At 32.4% G+C, this 6000-nt stretch overlaps 1 long non-coding RNA gene across 1 annotated transcript in view; it reads left to right on the top strand.

Moving 5' to 3' along the window:
- Positions 1 to 2614: 2614 nt before the first annotated feature.
- The window catches only part of LOC141379287 (uncharacterized), a 40569-nt gene continuing 37183 nt past the window's right edge, over positions 2615 to 6000 (top strand). Inside the window, exon 1 of the long non-coding RNA XR_012395811.1 lies at positions 2615 to 2712. This is a non-coding gene — a long non-coding RNA (uncharacterized lncRNA). The remainder of the gene's footprint in view (positions 2713 to 6000) is intronic.

Here is a 6000-nt window from a genome sequence, read left to right as displayed (position 1 = left end):
TAAATATATATAAAAATGTCTTTTTTTTAAACGTTATAAATGTTTACGAATAATTATATAAAAGCATTATGAGAATTTTAAGCAAAATGTATTTGAGGTGAACTTGACCACAGCGGGCTCACTTATTTTCCACCTCAGATGGTGAAATGACCCAGCCTGCCCTCTGCTCTGTGTATTATTGTACGATTAGAGCTGGTCTTTGAAAACAAGCATTCTTTTTAATGAGCGGGCGATCAGTCATCAGAGGCGCTCCGTCTCGCTGTTCATCATCACTTCACAGAGCCTCTTAAAGCCCTCATTCTGCTCTCCATTAGTCTGGCCTCTTTATCTCCCAAGATTTTCCTCCATATTGCCTCAGTCCTAAATGTTATTTGTGGACAAGAACAATTTCACACGTGGCTCCAAAGCTCTGGAAAAGCTTTCTCCAGAGTTCAAACACACGTTCGAAATTTCAATCTAGAATAGATTTATCTATTTAGCCATTAATGTTAGCCATGTTATGAATAGGAAGTTTATGGAAATATGGAAAATGTTCCTCTTTTTTCTTTTTCATTGTGTTTCAATGATTCTGAGGTAACCAGAGATTATGAAGCTCCAGTTTAGATCCAGCTTCTTATGAAGGTTTCGGATGACCTGAAAACCTGTGCTATTAACTACCTGCTCTACCAAAAGGTTGACCATATTTAACTGAAGGGGCATATCTGTGATGTATTGAGGTCCAAGGGCATTCAGTGATTTGTTGACAAGTAACAATACTATATAATCTATTCTGAATGTAACTGGGAGTCAATGTAAAGACCGGAGGACAGGTATGATGTGCTCTGATTTTCTAGTTTTGGACAGAATCCTGGCAGCAGCGTTCTTGATAAGCTGCAACTGTCTCAGTGTCTTTTTGAGAAGGCCAGTGAGTAGCCTGTTACAGTAATCCACCCTGCTGCTGATAAAAGCATGAACAAGTCCTTACTGGAAACAAAGCTTCTAATTCTTGCAATGTTTTTGAGATGATAGTTTGCTGATTTACTTACAGCTTTGACATGACTACTGAAACTCATATCTGACTCCAGAATTACACCCAAGGTTCTTGACCTTATTTTTTGTAGTTTGACCCCTAGAGCCAAGGTACACATTAACCTTGAAAACCTCATCTCTGTTCCCCAATGCAATGACTTCAGATTTCTCTTTTTGTTTAACTGAAGAATGTTTTGGCGATCCAAAAAATGTTTTCTTGTTGGGACAGTTAAAGAGTTAAGACAACTCTAAATCTGCTTATGAAACTGAACATTTTTCTCATATTGTTACTAGGCCTGCACGATTATGCAAAAAAATAGACCTTGCTAAGTTTGATTAGTTTCTGCAATACATATTGATATTGAGTATACTTTCCCCAGATTAAATCAATCAGTCTGTTTTTGGGGAAAAAGGATAATTTTAGATTGATTGGGCTGATTTTGTAGGGCCGTGCATCTAAAAAAAAAAAAAAAAAAAAAAAAAAAAAAAAAAAAAAATATATATATATATATATATATATATATATATATATATATATATATATATATATATATATATTTATATATATATATATATATATATATATATATATATATATTCAAAGTATATTCAAAATTAAATAAATAAAAAAAAGCAATCACAAGCATTGATCGATAAATGCAAATGAAATAAAAAGTGTTTTATGGTTGACTAGGAGTCTAGTAGTATTCAGGAACAATTTGAATAATCAAATGGTAATTACAGTGTACAGTATAGTCTTCATTATATATATATATATATATATATATATATATATATATATATATATATATATATATATATATATATATATATATATATATATATATATATATATGTATTTTTTTATTTAATTTAAATTTTTACGATTTACTACTTTTTTTATTTTTTGAAAATTGTGCATTTTTTTAACATTTGGGTTTGAGACTTTTTGTCCTTTTTTTATGTATTTTGTTCTTCCATTTTGAAACATTGGCGTGTTTAATTTAATTTCTGTATTAGGAAATAAAACCTTTCTTGGTGTTTTTGAGCCTACATTCAGTATAAGTAAAATACTTAAGTTCTTTTAAAAATTTATACTTTAATACTTTTACTCAAGTCTTATTGGAATTGGTGACCTGTAACTTGTAATGAGTAACTTTTACAGTGAGGTATCTGTACTTTAACTCAAGTATGGTTTTCAGGTACTCTTTACACCTCTGCTGAAACAATATAATGAGCGCTCCTAATTGTAAGAACGATCACAGAATATAATCATCTTTTAATCATGTGCAAATTGCTTGAATATTGTTATTATCTGCATAATTGTGCAATCACAGAACTTTACATTTCTGCAAAATAGACATTACTTTGACATATTAACCTCTGATAACCACATTGCTTCTAATTCTATAGCAGAACGTATCTTTCTTTCTGCAGTGAAGTGATTTGAGTTGTGGTCGTGCTGTTGTCCGTGAATGAGTGCGGTGTTGAACCCTGTACAGCCTGTGTTCCCCGACCGCAGAGCAACAGGAAACACTCGAGCATCAGGAAACCGGCTTGCGTTAGAGGGAGGTTGTGTTCCTGTTGTTGTCATTGTTGTCACCGTAGCTCTTTTAAAATGAACATTTTTCAGAGCTTATTCTGACTTCACAATGACCAGTGGTGGACTATACCAAAGTGTTTTTACGTTACTACTGCACTGAGGTGAGACACTGCAATCAAAAACACTGTTCATTTCATGCACCTGCCATTCCTGGGATCAATTTTGGGCTTTAGTTTTTCTTTCCTTTTTTAGGATTTATTTTTGGCATCTTTGCATTTACTGTGACAAGACAGTAGATACTGACATGTAGTGAAGTTGGACAAAAAAGTGGTGGGTGGGATTGGGAATGGATTTAAACTCAGGATTCCCAGAGCACAGTTGTAATAAATGTCATTGTAATTACCACTTTTGTTCTATTCATGGCAATGGTTTTAGTTTTTTCAGAAATTGTTTGTTCAGTGTCAGTCTATCAATTTATCAATTTGTATCTAGATTCCAATTATAATTTGTAACTTCATAACACTACTAAAGGATATCTTCATATATAATTCACCTGATTGCAAGTGTTTTTGTTGTTGTTGTTTTTTAATAGTGAAGATGCTTAAAGCACAGTTTGTTTAATATTTTTTATTCTATTGTAATTATTTCCCTTTCCTTTGCATGGAGGAAAATAACTGCATATATGCAGTTGAAGTCAGAATTATTAGCCCTCCTGAATATTAGCAACCCTTTTCCCCCAATTTCTGTTTAATGGAAAGAAGATTTTTTTTCAACCCATTTCTAAACATAATAGTTTTAATAACTCATTTCTAATAACTGATTTCTTTTATCTTTGCTATGATGACAGCAAATATTTTACTAGATATTTTTTCAAAATACAGGCATTCAAATTCAAAGTGCGATTCAAAGACTTAACTAGGGTAATTAGGCAAGTCATTGTATAACAGTAGTTTCTTCTGCAGACAATCAAAAATATATTGCTTAGGGCTATTAATATTGACCTTAAATAGGTTTCAAAATATTTAAACATGTTTTTTCTAGCCAAAATAAACAAATAAGCCTTTATACAGAAGAAAAAATATTATAGGAAATACTGTGAAAAATTCCTGAATCTGTTAAACAACATTTGGGAAGTATTAAAAAAATAAACAAAATCCCAGGAGCGTTAATAATTTTGACTTCATCAGTAATGATTGATGATTTTTACCAAAATCGAGCAGCCATATATCATTGATCTGGACTTTTCCCAGTGGTCGATATGCAAATATTTTTTTAAATTATGAGAATGATAATTTTACCTCCCTTTTTTACATCTAAGTATAAGTGACTGCATGGGCATCGCCAAGAGAGCATGCGTTGGTGTGCATGAAAATGTATTATCCTCCCTACCTGTTAAGTTTGATCTAATCATGTCCTGAAACACACCCCCTCTCTGCATTCACTTCTCATGCTAACGGAGGGAGTGATTAGTTTGTGAATGAATCCCCGTTATGAACGACTCGTTCACTTAGCTGACAATGTAATGTAATGTGTATTTATATAGTGCATTTATGTTTTAATAAATGTCGTACAATTTATTAATCGTACAATTTATTAATCGTACAGGTTTCTGGCATCAGCATCTTGTTGTCATATTTCAATTAGATTTTTTGCTTATTAACAAAACTAGCATAAGCCTTGTATTTGGTGCAAGTTGGGGCTACTTTACCTTATGGTCAGCACAGTGGGTGGCTGTATTATGATCAATAACGTTACTTGTTTAGCACAAAAGTTCATAACATACAAAAATGTAAAAAGCTAAATCATACCTATGAAATGTTTTGCCTTTGTGCTTTGTTTGTTCGTTACTACACCCATACACAGTGCTAAAGTCCAGCATCTTCACATTGGCTTTGGTCTTTACTAGCGCGGTTGAATGACATTTGTGCTGAGAGCACTGTACAAATGTGGTGGTGCTATTGATGCATGCTCAGGGATTGTATGCAATGTCTAGTGTATATATCTATGGTTTTTAGTGTTCAGATTTTTGCACAATTTAATTAAATAATGCATTTATTGTACATTTGAGTGTATAAATCCAGTAAATGCTATAGTTAAAATACCTGAAGTGGAAATGAAGGGAGGTACTTTATATTTTTTACTGGAATTGTTGGTGTCTCTACTGTGATTTTCTTGATTTTCTTTAGTTAGTCCACTAATGATGCTTGTTTAATACATGTTTCCATATATTTTTTAACACTGTCTATATTGATTTGAGTAGCTTTTAACATGTACAACAGAAAACAAAACCAAGCATACAAAATAATAATAATAATAAATAAAAAATGAAACAATAAAAATAGAAAAAAAAAATAATAAAAATATACAAACATATAAGTAAATTTATGCAATTACACATACAATATAAAGGTACATCATATATTGACAACGGTATATAAATCGCTAGTTATACAGAAAAATAGATTTGTATCAGCTTCCTTCAGGAAACCTACAAAGGGATCCCTCCAAAAAACTTTCCAAGTTTTCTCTTGACTATGTTAATTTTTGTAAAGCCAATTCGCGCAACCATTGTCCAAAATGCAGGCTTTCTGGATTTTGCCTGCTCATGTTTCCATATTTACATTATCTAAAGCATTTTCAGTTTCCTAGAAATGCATTTGTGCTGAAGATCCTGTTGGGTGGCCTGCGGCTTAGTCATCATGAGGCTGAAATCTACCATTCTCTCATGCTTTTGGTTTTGTTATCTGTTGTGTATCTTATCTCGGTTAGTTTGTGAATGTAACACTTGTGGATGAGTCGGAACTCATCGCTCCGTCATGGCTTGAAAGTCTCATTGTTGATGGATTTTTTTTAGACAGATTTTTCCCAACTAGATTGCATCATTGTGCTTGGAGCAGAAAGCGAAAACATGAATAAATAAATGGAGAGAGCCAAACTGTCCTGCTTTTTAAAGGGGACACACAGTCCTCATTAACTTGCCATGCTGGAGATAATTTGATTTGTCCAACTAAAATTTCCACCCTCTGTTGCCATTTGGCACAACAATGCCTGCGCTTTATTACCTAAAAGCTACTCGATCTAATGGCTCCTGAAACCTGGGAATTAGATTTGAAAAGCTGGCTCATTAATCATCACATCTTATAATCTTTTGATGTGATTTTGTAAAAAGAAAAGATGTTGTGTTAGATGTTGAGATGAAAGGGTTTTGAGACGGTGTTGGATGATGTTGGACAATGATCCAATCTGTTATTACTATTAAGAAACATTTTCAAAGGTCAATTGCAGTAAAATAATGTAGCAGAATGTTGTGTATGTAAGTTATTGTCCTATTATGAACTTTATTTTTAAAATATTAATATGTTTATTGTGTGTAAAATTTAGCATCATTCAATCATTTATTTTTATGTTTATAGATAGTTTTCTTCATTTCAGTATTTGTGCTGTTTTTT

The sequence above is a fragment of the Danio rerio genome, chromosome 20 (assembly GCF_049306965.1).
Source record: "Danio rerio strain Tuebingen ecotype United States chromosome 20, GRCz12tu, whole genome shotgun sequence".
NCBI classification, from domain to species: domain Eukaryota; kingdom Metazoa; phylum Chordata; class Actinopteri; order Cypriniformes; family Danionidae; genus Danio; species Danio rerio.
The sequence above is the reverse complement of the archived record's forward strand: the minus strand, read 5'-3'. Positions and strand labels throughout refer to the sequence as shown.